Below are 12,334 nucleotides of genomic sequence, written 5' to 3' on the forward strand. Positions count from 1 at the left end.
GTACTAAACTTGCATAAAAGACACTTGCGACCTGTATGGGAGACGTACTAAACTGGCATAAACGACACTTGCTTCCTATATTCAAGAGGTACTAAACTTGCATAGAAAACACTTGCTTCCTATATTCAAGAGGTACTAAACTGGCATAAACGACACTTGCTTCCTATATTCAAGAGGTACTAAACTTACATAAAAGACACTTGCTTCCTATATTCAAGAGGTACTTAACTTGCATAAAAGACACTTGCGACCTGTACGTGAGACGTACTAAACTGGCATAAACGACACTTGCTTCCTATATTCAAGAGGTACTAAACTTGCATATAAGACACATGCGATCTGTATGTGAGACGTACTAAACTGGCATAAACGGCACTTGCTTCCTATATTCAAGAGGTACTAAACTTGCATAAAAGACACTTGCAACCTGTATGTGAGACGTACTAAACTGGCATAAACGACACTTGCTGCCTATATTCAAGAGTTACTAAACTTGCATAAAAGACACTTGCGACCTGTATGTGAGACGTACTAAACTGGCATAAACGACACTTGCTTCCTATATTCAAGAGGTACTAAACTTGCATAAAAGACACTGGCGACCTGTATGTGAGACGAACTAAACTGGCATAAACGACACTTGCTTCCTATATTCAAGAAGTACTAAACTTGAATAAAAGACACTTGCGACCTGTATGTGAGACGTACTAAACTGGCATAAACGACACTTGCTTCCTATATTCAAGAGGTACTAAACTTGCATAAAAGACACTTGCTTCCTATATGTGAGACGTACTAAACTGTCATAAACGACACTTGCTTCCTATATTCAAGAGGTACTAAACTTGCATAAACTTACATAACACTTGCGACCTGTATGTGAGACGTACTAAGCTGGCATAAACGACACTTGCTTCCTATATTCAAGAGGTACTAAACTTGCATAAACTTACATAACACTTGCGACCTGTATGTGAGACGTACTAAACTGGCATAAACGACACTTGCTTCCTATATTCAAGAGGTACTAAACTTGCATAAAAGACACTTGCTTCCTATTTTCAAAAGGTACTAAACTTGCATAAAAGACACTTGCGACCTGTATGGGAGACGTACTAAACTGGCATAAACGACACTTGCTTCCTATATTCAAGAGGTACTAAACTTGCATAAAAGACACTTGCTTCCTATTTTCAAAAGGTACTAAACTTGCATAAAAGACACTTGCGACCTGTATGGGAGACGTACTAAACTGGCATAAACGACACTTGCTTCCTATATTCAAGAGGTACTAAACTTGCATAGAAAACACTTGCTTCCTATATTCAAGAGGTACTAAACTGGCATAAACGACACTTGCTTCCTATATTCAAGAGGTACTAAACTTACATAAAAGACACTTGCTTCCTATATTCAAGAGGTACTTAACTTGCATAAAAGACACTTGCGACCTGTACGTGAGACGTACTAAACTGGCATAAACGACACTTGCTTCCTATATTCAAGAGGTACTAAACTTGCATATAAGACACATGCGATCTGTATGTGAGACGTACTAAACTGGCATAAACGGCACTTGCTTCCTATATTCAAGAGGTACTAAACTTGCATAAAAGACACTTGCAACCTGTATGTGAGACGTACTAAACTGGCATAAACGACACTTGCTGCCTATATTCAAGAGGTACTAAACTTGCATAAAAGACACTTGCGACCTGTATGTGAGACGTACTAAACTGGCATAAACGACACTTGCTTCCTATATTCAAGAGGTACTAAACTTGCATAAAAGACACTCGCGACCTGTATGTGAGACGAACTAAACTGGCATAAACGACACTTGCTTCCTATATTCAAGAGGTACTAAACTTGCATAAAAGACACTTGCGACCTGTACGTGAGACGTACTAAACTGGCATAAACGACACTTGCTTCCTATATTCAAGAGGTACTAAACTTGCATAAAAGACACTTGCTTCCTATATGTGAGACGTACTAAACTGTCATAAACGACACTTGCTTCCTATATTCAAGAGGTACTAAACTTGCATAAACTTACATAACACTTGCGACCTGTATGTGAGACGTACTAAACTGGCATAAACGACACTTGCTTCCTATATTCAAGAGGTACTAAACTTGCATAAACTTACATAACACTTGCGACCTGTATGTGAGACGTACTAAACTGGCATAAACGACACTTGCTTCCTATATTCAAGAGGTACTAAACTTGCATAAAAGACACTTGCTTCCTATTTTCAAAAGGTACTAAACTTGCATAAAAGACACTTGCGACCTGTATGGGAGACGTACTAAACTGGCATAAACGACACTTGCTTCCTATATTCAAGAGGTACTAAACTTGCATAAAAGACACTTGCTTCCTATTTTCAAAAGGTACTAAACTTGCATAAAAGACACTTGCGACCTGTATGGGAGACGTACTAAACTGGCACAAACGACACTTGCTTCCTATATTCAAGAGGTACTAAACTTGCATAGAAAACACTTGCTTCCTATATTCAAGAGGTACTAAACTGGCATAAACGACACTTGCTTCCTATATTCAAGAGGTACTAAACTTACATAAAAGACACTTGCTTCCTATATTCAAGAGGTACTTAACTTGCATAAAAGACACTTGCGACCTGTACGTGAGACGTACTAAACTGGCATAAACGACACTTGCTTCCTATATTCAAGAGGTACTATACTTGCATATAAGACACATGCGATCTGTATGTGAGACGTACTAAACTGGCATAAACGGCACTTGCTTCCTATATTCAAGAGGTACTAAACTTGCATAAAAGACACTTGCAACCTGTATGTGAGACGTACTAAACTGGCATAAACGACACTTGCTGCCTATATTCAAGAGGTACTAAACTTGCATAAAAGACACTTGCGACCTGTATGTGAAACGTACTAAACTGGCATAAACGACACTTGCTTCCTATATTCAAGAGGTACTAAACTTGCATAAAAGACACTTGCGACCTGTATGTGAGACGAACTAAACTGGCATAAACGACACTTGCTTCCTATATTCAAGAGGTACTAAACTTGCATAAAAGACACTTGCGACCTGTACGTGAGACGTACTAAACTGGCATAAACGACACTTGCTTCCTATATTCAAGAGGTACTAAACTTGCATAAAAGACACTTGCTTCCTTTTTTCAAGAGGTACTAAACTTGCATAAAAGACACTTGCTTCCTATTTTCAAGAGGTACTAAACTTGCATAAAAGACACTTGCGACCTGTATGGGAGACGTACTAAACTGGCATAAACGACACTTGCTTCCTATATTCAAGAGGTACTAAACTTGCATCGAAAACACTTGCTTACTATATTCAAGAGGTCTTAAACTTACATAAAAGACACTTGCTTCCTATATTCAAGAGGTACTTAACTTGCATAAAAGACACTTGCGACCTGTACGTGAGACGTACTAAACTGGCATAAACGACACTTGCTTCCTATATTCAAGAGGTACTAAACTTGCATATAAGACACATGCGATCTGTATGTGAGACGTACTAAACTGGCATAAACGGCACTTGCTTCCTATATTCAAGAGGTACTAAACTTGCATAAAAGACACTTGCAACCTGTATGTGAGACGTACTAAACTGGCATAAACGACACTTGCTTCCTATATTCAAGAGGTACTAAACTTGCATATAAGACACATGCGATCTGTATGTGAGACGTACTAAACTGGCATAAACGGCACTTGCTTCCTATATTCAAGAGGTACTAAACTTGCATAAAAGACACTTGCGACCTGTATGTGAGACGTACTAAACTGGCATAAACAACACTTGCTTCCTATATTCAAGAGGTACTAAACTTGCATAAAAGACACTTGCGACCTGTATGTGAGACGTACTAAACTGGCATAAACGACACTTGCTTCCTATATTCAAGAGGTACTAAACTTGCATAAAAGACACTTGCTTCCTATATGTGAGACGTACTAAACTGTCATAAACGACACTTGCTTCCTATATTCAAGAGGTACTAAACTTGCATAAACTTACATAACACTTGCGACCTGTATGTGAGACGTACTAAACTGGCATAAACGACACTTGCTTCCTATATTCAAGAGGTACTAAACTTGCATAAAAGACACTTGCTTCCTTTTTTCAAGAGGTACTAAACTTGCATAAAAGACACTTGCGACCTGTATGGGAGACGTACTAAACTGGCATAAACGACACTTGCTTCCTATATTCAAGAGGTACTAAACTTGCATACAAAACACTTGCTTCCTATATTCAAGAGGTACTTAACTGGCATAAACGACACTTGCTTCCTATATTCAAGAGGTACTAAACTTACATAAAAGACACTTGCTTCCTATATTCAAGAGGTACTTAACTTGCATAAAAGACACTTGCGACCTGTACGTGAGACGTACTAAACTGGCATAAACGACACTTGCTTCCTATATTCAAGAAGTACTAAACTTGCATAAAAGACACTTGCTTCCTATATGTGAGACGTACTAAACTGGCATAAACGACACTTGCTTCCTATATTCAAGAGGTACTAAACTTGCATAAAAGACACTTGCTTCCTATTTTCAAGAGGTACTGAACTTGCATAAAAGACACTTGCGATCTGTATGGGAGACGTACTAAACTGGCATAAACGACACTTGCTTCCTATATTCAAGAGGTACTAAACTTGCATAGAAAACACTTGCTTCCTATATTCAAGAGGTACTAAACTTGCATAAAAGACACTTGCTTCCTATTTTCAAGAGGTACTAAACTTGCATAAAAGACACTTGCGACCTGTATGGGAGACGTACTAAACTGGCATAAACGACACTTGCTTCCTATATTCAAGAGGTACTAAACTTGCATAAACGATTCTTGTTTCCTATATTCAAGAGGTACTAAACTTGCATAAAAGACACTTGCTTCCTATATTCAAGAGGTACTAAACTTGCATAAAAGACACTTGCGACCTGTACGTGAGACGTACTAAACTGGCATAAACGACACTTGCTTCCTATATTCAAGAGGAACTGAACTTGCATAAAAGACACTTGCGACCTGTATGTGAGACGTACTAAACTGGCATAAACGACACTTGCTTCCTATATTCAAGAGGTACTAAACTTGCATAAAAGACACTTGCTTCCTATATGTGAGACGTACTAAACTGACAAAAACGACACTTGCTTCCTATATTCAAGAGGTACTAAACTTGCATAAACTTACATAACACTTGCGACCTGTATGGGAGACGTACTAAACTGGCATAAACGACACTTGCTTCCTATATTCAAGAGGTACTAAACTTGCATAAACTTACATAACACTTGCGACCTGTATGTGAGACGTACTAAACTGGCATAAACGACACTTGCTTCCTATATTCAAGAGGTACTAAACTTGCATAAAAGACACTTGCTTCCTATATTCAAGAGGTACTAAACTGGCATAAACGATTCTTGCTTCCTATATTCAAGAGGTACTAAACTTGCATAAAAGACACTTGCTTCCTATATTCAAGAGGTACTAAACTTGCATAAAAGACACTTGCGACCTGTACGTGAGACGTACTAAACTGGCATAAACGACACTTGCTTCCTATATTCAAGAGGAACTGAACTTGCATAGAAAACACTTGCGACCTGTATGTGAGACGTACTAAACTGGCATAAACGACACTTGCTTCCTATATTCAAGAGGTACTAAACTTGCATGAAAGACACTTGCGACCTGTATGGGAGACGTACTAAACTGGCATAAACGACACTTGCTTCCTATATTCAAGAGGTACTAAACTTGCATAGAAAACACTTGCTTCCTATATTCAAGAGGTACTAAACTTGCATAGAAAACACTTGCTTCCTATATTCAAGAGGTACTAAACTGGCATAAACGACACTTGCTTCCTATATTCAAGAGGTACTAAACTTGCATAAACGACACTTGCTTCCTATATTCGAAACGTACTAAACTTGCATAAAAGACACTTATGACCTATATGCTTGCTTCCTTTATACAAGACGTATTAAACTTGCATTAATGACACTTGTGACCTGTATTATGTATACGAAACGTACCTACAAAACTTGTATGAACCACACTGGATTCCTTTATACGAGATGCACTAAACTTGCATAAACGACACTTGCGACCTGTATACGATACGTACTAAACTTGCATAAACGACAAACGACCTGTATTCCCAACATCATCATCATCATCATCATCATCTCAACCAATTGACGTCCACTGCTGGACATAGGTCTTTTGTAGGGAGTTCCACAATGCACGGTCCTGGGCCGCTTGCCTCCAACGGCTCCCAGCTACTCGCCTGATGTCATCTGTCCACCTCGTTTGGGGCCGACCTACGCTGCGTTTACCGGTGCGGGGTCGCCATTCCAGCACCTTAAGACCCCAACGTCCATCGGTTCTCCGAGCTATGTGCCCCGCCCATTGCCACTTCAGCTTCGCAACTCGCTGAGCTATGTCGGTAACTCTAGTTCTTCTACGGATCTCCTCATTTCTGATTTGATCACATAGAGATACTCCTAACATAGCTCTCTCCATCGCCCGCTGAGTGACTCTGAGCCTTCTTATGAGGCCCATAGTTAGCGACCATGTCTCTGATCCGTAAGTCATCACTGGCAACACGCACTGTTCGAAGACTTTAGTCTTCAGGCACTGGGGGATTTTGGACGAGAAGATGTCACGAAGTTTCCCGAACGCTGCCCATCCGAGTTGGATTCGGCGGTTTACCTCTTTCTCGAAATTGGACCTACCTAACTGGATCGTGTGTCCTCGGTATATATACTCGTCTACAATTTCAAGTGCAGAGCTCCCAACAATTATTAGGTGGAGCGGAACATGAGCGTTAGACATAATTTTCGTCTTGCTCATGTTCATACGAAGGCCCACCTGTTGAGAAACTCTGCTGAGGTCATTGAGCATCGCATTAAGGTCTTCCAGAGTCTCTGCCATTATGACTACATCGTCGGCAAACCGAAGTTGAGTGATGTACTCGCCGTTAATGTTGATGCCAAGCCCGTTCCAATCCAGAAGCTTAAAAACGTCCTCCAACGCAGCGGTAAACAGCTTCGGGGAGATAACATCTCCCTGTCGCACTCCTCGCTGCAGTTGGATCGGTTTCGTAGTCTGGTCCTGTATACGGACTGACATAGTGGCGTTTTTGTACAAACACTTCAAAACTTCGATGTACCGGTAGTCAATTCGGCATCTCTGCAGTGACCTTAACACAGCCCAGGTTTCCACCGAATCAAAGGCGAGAAAGCCTAGTCCACAAACGCTAAGCAAAGTGGCCGGTTATACTCTTGAGTCTTCTGTATAACCTGCCGCAGCGTATGTATGTGGTCTATGGTACTAAAGCCCTTTCGGAAACCGGCTTGTTCAGGAGGCTGGAAGTCGTCGAACCTATTCGCGAGACGATTCGTAATGACTCTCGAGAACAACTTGTAGACATGGCTCAACAGCGAGATAGGTCTGTAGTTCTTCAGCAAGGTATTATCACCTTTTTTGAAGAACAGAACAACCACGCTCCTGTGCCATGCCTCTGACGTTGTGCCTTGATGAATGACGGAATTGAACAACCGCTTCAGGAGTCCTGCTGTGATTCCCAACATACTACTATACTTTTATAAAAAAACACTTGCGTCTTGTATAATATGAAACGTCGTAAACTTCAACTCTTAATATTATGGTGACGATGAATATAACAATACCTTAGTATAATACGAGGGAAAATTAACCGTAATTAATGGTAATAAATTTGAAGATGCCGCTCTCCAGGATGATGATGGTAAAGGAGTGTCACAGTGCATAAAATTTAACATTTTTGATGACCACAATCGCGCATGTCACGGCGTAGCCGGTTAAACCACATGCATGAACTGCGATTAACCGTAGCTTAATCAATGTGTTAAAACTAATCAACTGTTTTAACACGTCCGACATAGTGTCGCCCTACGTCCATCAGCCTGAAGCGTTTTAGACGTCATGTGCACTCAATTACAACAGCAACCGGCACCGGCGCGGCGCCTGGTATGAACCGGAACTCGGAATGCTGCTTTGCGGCAGAAATAAGTATGACCACCTCCACAAGTACCACACTAGACGATCTTTGTAATGGAAATCTCTACTACCATCTACTTAATCTCATAATTTTATCGAAATAAAAACAATAAACATACTCTTATACCTTTTTTTCTGAATTATAATTCTTATCAGGAGGTCGAGATGTGAAATATAAACTGTCTGCCATTTATGTTTTAAAAAAAGGAAATAAACAATTGTGTTGTTTTTCTAACTATATATATTTTTTTCTATTTTCAAAACATATTTTTGACTAAAAAGATGATATGAAAGAATGTTTTCATTGAAAAATAGGTAACAAAAATGTGGACCACATATTGTAATTTTCGCTATAATAACGCAGTCTATATATTTTTGTCATTTACGTTTATGCGGCACAAATTTTAATCATCAGTTGAAACACAGCTGCTTACCGCGACAGTGGTCATAGCCTTCCATTTGCGGTCAAAGACCCAGATCTTCACCTTGCTCTTGAACACGGTTTGGCAAACCGCGGCAATAGTGACGTATCATTATATTCAACTATACATCTATAAAAGAGGAAATATTTGAGTCTTGTATGTTTATACGTGATAGATAAACTCATAAATTTTCAAAACGGATTTTGTTAATTCTTTCGCCAATATAATAAAGCTACACTCTCAGCGATTGACATAAGCTTTGTTTTATTTTAGTAATAAAAAGCTTTTAGGCTGAAATATTAGTATTTGTAAAGTATGCCAGAATAAAATCGTCAAAAAATTATATGCTGTTTATGTATATACAAAAAAAATCTCTAGTTTATCTAAAAAATTACCGTAAAGCCTATAACCGGTCTGATGCAAATAAGCCATTATGACGATTTTTATGACAAATATAATTTAGAAATTAAATATAAGATAGGAGAAGACGCTAGGTTCTAAATTAAGCTCTATTTGCTATATTACGTGGAAATCAGGCCAACCTGCATGGTAGAATTGGCAATTTCGTCAATCTTTATACGCATCCCACACAGATCTCTCCAACACCGGAGCAATCCCAGGACTTAAAAATATTTCTATTCTTTCACAGTTTTATACACTCTCTAATAAATATTATCCAAATAAATAAGAGTCCATGTGATTTGGCAGGTGGTATACCTATGCTCTGCCGGTCATGACTTACGGTGCCGAAACGTGGACGCTGACAGCGAGGCTGATTCACAAACTTCAAGAAAGAGCTATGCTTGTTATTTCTTTGAGGAATAAGATCCGTAACGAAGTGATTCGCCAAACAACTAAAGTAACTGACATAGCCTTTTGTGTTAGCACACTAAAGTGGCCGTGGGCTGGTCATGTTTGTCGGAGGACCGATAGACGTTGGAGCCGAAAGGTGTCGGTGAACCAAGTGTCGGACTAGATTAACCCAACTAGATGGAGCGACGAACTCCAAAAAGTGGCAGGCATCGACTGGATGAGGAAAGCCAAAAATAGGAAAAGTTGGCTCTGCTTGATAGAGGCCTATGTTCAGCATTGGACGCACAATGGCTGATGATGATGATACCTATGCTAGCCGTGCAGGATCGTTATGCTTTATGAAGATTTTAAGTCTTAGATTTTTGATGGAAAAGCCCAACACCTAATTTCTTTCTTTACCTACGATTCTAATCCTGAACTTTCAGTTTAAACCAGCAAAGCAGTTCTATGGATGTATTGTTTACAAAAAAGAAAAGTCATCGATACCGATACATCGAAGATTTCACACCACTACACCATCTGGATGGCGCGAAGGCCCTCTCTCTATCTACAGACAAACTAGTATCTCGCCGGTGTCCGTATAAACCGCATGTTGATACTACTGACCCGTTTACTCGAATCAACTTGTTTTATCTGTGCCCAGTGACATTTGTGGAATTCGCGCCATATAGTTGAGGTGAGCGTTTTTGTTTTTGTTCCATTTTCAAAATGAAAGTCGGATTTTTTTTAAATTTATTTGTGTAACCCACCTACATTTTGTTTGGTTGTGATAGTGAAAGTTATTATAAACTTGATGCTAATTTGATAAGTGTATGGGCTGATTTCAATGAAAGTGTTTTAATCTCTTTAGGAAACAGTTTATTTATCAGTGGTGTTAAAAATACAATAAATGTTTGCTTTGGCAATTAATTTTCCTATTTTATGTCCCAGTACCTGCGCTAAGAATTATTCCTGCATAGGAGATACTGTTAAATATACTCCCACCTCGATGCTAAAATGCGTGTGTGTGTTTTATTATCACATATAAGTGATAATGGCATTATCACTGGCATAATTAAATTAACAATGGCGGACAAAGACCTACCTCTCCCATAGGTCTATTGGGGGTAGTTGGATTGAAGGCCTAATCACATCCATAATTAGTCGATTACTTTTACTAAGAAACTTTTACTCAGGTCAATCGGATGGAAAACTGATTTACATCAGTCTGAAGTCAGAGGCCAGATTAAATAAATTTAAAAAAATGCTTCGGACAGCACTCACAGATGCACGCAGAGGACCTTCGGCTAATTGACAGACGGATGGACGGATAGCGGTGTCTTCATAATAGGATTCCGTTAGCATCCTTTGTTTACGGAACACTAGAAAAGATCTAACTACCGACATTGCTAACGTGTGTGAGAGCTTCAAAAAACTTTTTCATCTTCACATAAATTACAATTATGAAAATTATGCTTAATTTGCTATACTCCGCGAACAGCAGCGGAATCTGTATGGTGTAATTTATAATTACTTCAATCCGTATACTCCATACCAAACAGATCCTCGGCAATGTACCCTCTACGCACGTTTCGCTCCGACACCGGAGCATCCTCAGAATTAGGAGATGTTGACTTTACATTGAATAATTGTTACAATTATTCATCTCCTGAGGAATATAGTTTTATTATTGTATTTCACTTGCTTCAACAAAGAAAACTTCATTAGGAAATCTGCATGCCTAAGAGTTCTCCATAATGTTCTCAAAAGTGTGTGGAGTCCACCAATCCGCACTGGGCCAGCGTGGTGGACTAAGGCCTTAACCCCGATAACGTTGATATGATGTAGATGACAATCACTTTTGAAACCTTATGTCTTGCTTGTTTGTAGTGACTCTATGACCGGTGTCCTAAGTCTTATTCTATAGACTTAAACAAGTTTCAGTTAAAAAAACATCTTTATTCTAAATTCTAACTTCTAATTGTTCTACGTAAAAGTTCTACTTATGTTTTCACATATCCACTTGGATTGGATGGATATTGTTAATAAGGGTATTCCCTTATTTACATTATCTGTCAATAATATGTGTTTTATACATATTCTAAAGTTTCATAATTATGTTATAAGTTTGCTGTCAATTTTAATGTATTTCGTTAGATTTATTAGCGGCTACTTAATTGGTGTATGTGTTATTTTCTTTGTACTAATTTTAAGTATTAAGTATACTGTTTGGGCCTTAATAAATAAAATAAAATAAAATAAAAACACTATGCTAATCAGTATAAAAATGAAATGATTTCCACTAAATAGGTAATAGGAACAATAAAGAATGAAATGATTTCTACTGGGAGCATCTATTGTAGCAAAAAATGCAGGAAAACTATTGTCTAAGTCACCTCCGTACAGAACTGGATGAAAAAAGTGTGAATTTTCAGTAAACTGCGCGACTTTTACCGGTATAGCTCTCTATATTATATATTACTGTCTGTGAGATTACTTTCTGAAATGAAATTTATAAGTAAAGTATCCAGCTTTTGACAACCTCCCTGGCAACTGGGAGCGCAGGAGGGCAGGGGCAATTAGGGAATTTATAATTTCTGAATTTCCTCTGGTCTGGTCTGGTGGGAGGCTTTGGCCAAGGCTAGTTACCACCCTACTGACAAAGACGTGCCGCTAAGCGACTTAGTGTACCGGTGCGATGTCACCTATACCGATTAGGACTACCATACTCTCTAACATGTTAGCCCGCTACCATATTAGACTGCATCATCACTTACCACCAGGTGAGATTGCAGGCAGTGGCGTGCATAGCGGGTATGCACAGGATATGCAGATGATAAAAATTAAATAAATCACCAGTACGAGTTATACAAAACTTAAGGATAGGCTTTGTAAGAGTTATAAAAAGCCTACCCTTAAGTTTTTATAACTTGTACTGGACATTTTCTTCATTTTTTATCTGCATACCCTGTGCATACATGCAAGGGTTCACTTGTCGTTAATTAAAAAAACAGCT

General features: G+C 38.9%; 1 protein-coding gene across 1 annotated transcript in view; it reads left to right on the plus strand.

Annotated features, from left to right (window-relative positions):
* Positions 1-9,930: 9,930 nt before the first annotated feature.
* LOC120634248 overlaps positions 9,931-12,334 on the plus strand; it is a 52,069-nt gene continuing 49,665 nt past the window's right edge. The window contains exon 1 of the mRNA XM_039904725.1: positions 9,931-10,015. The gene's annotated coding sequence lies outside the window, so the exon portion shown is untranslated. The remainder of the gene's footprint in view (positions 10,016-12,334) is intronic.

Source organism: Pararge aegeria, chromosome 23, assembly GCF_905163445.1.
Source record: "Pararge aegeria chromosome 23, ilParAegt1.1, whole genome shotgun sequence".
NCBI lineage: Eukaryota > Metazoa > Arthropoda > Insecta > Lepidoptera > Nymphalidae > Pararge > Pararge aegeria.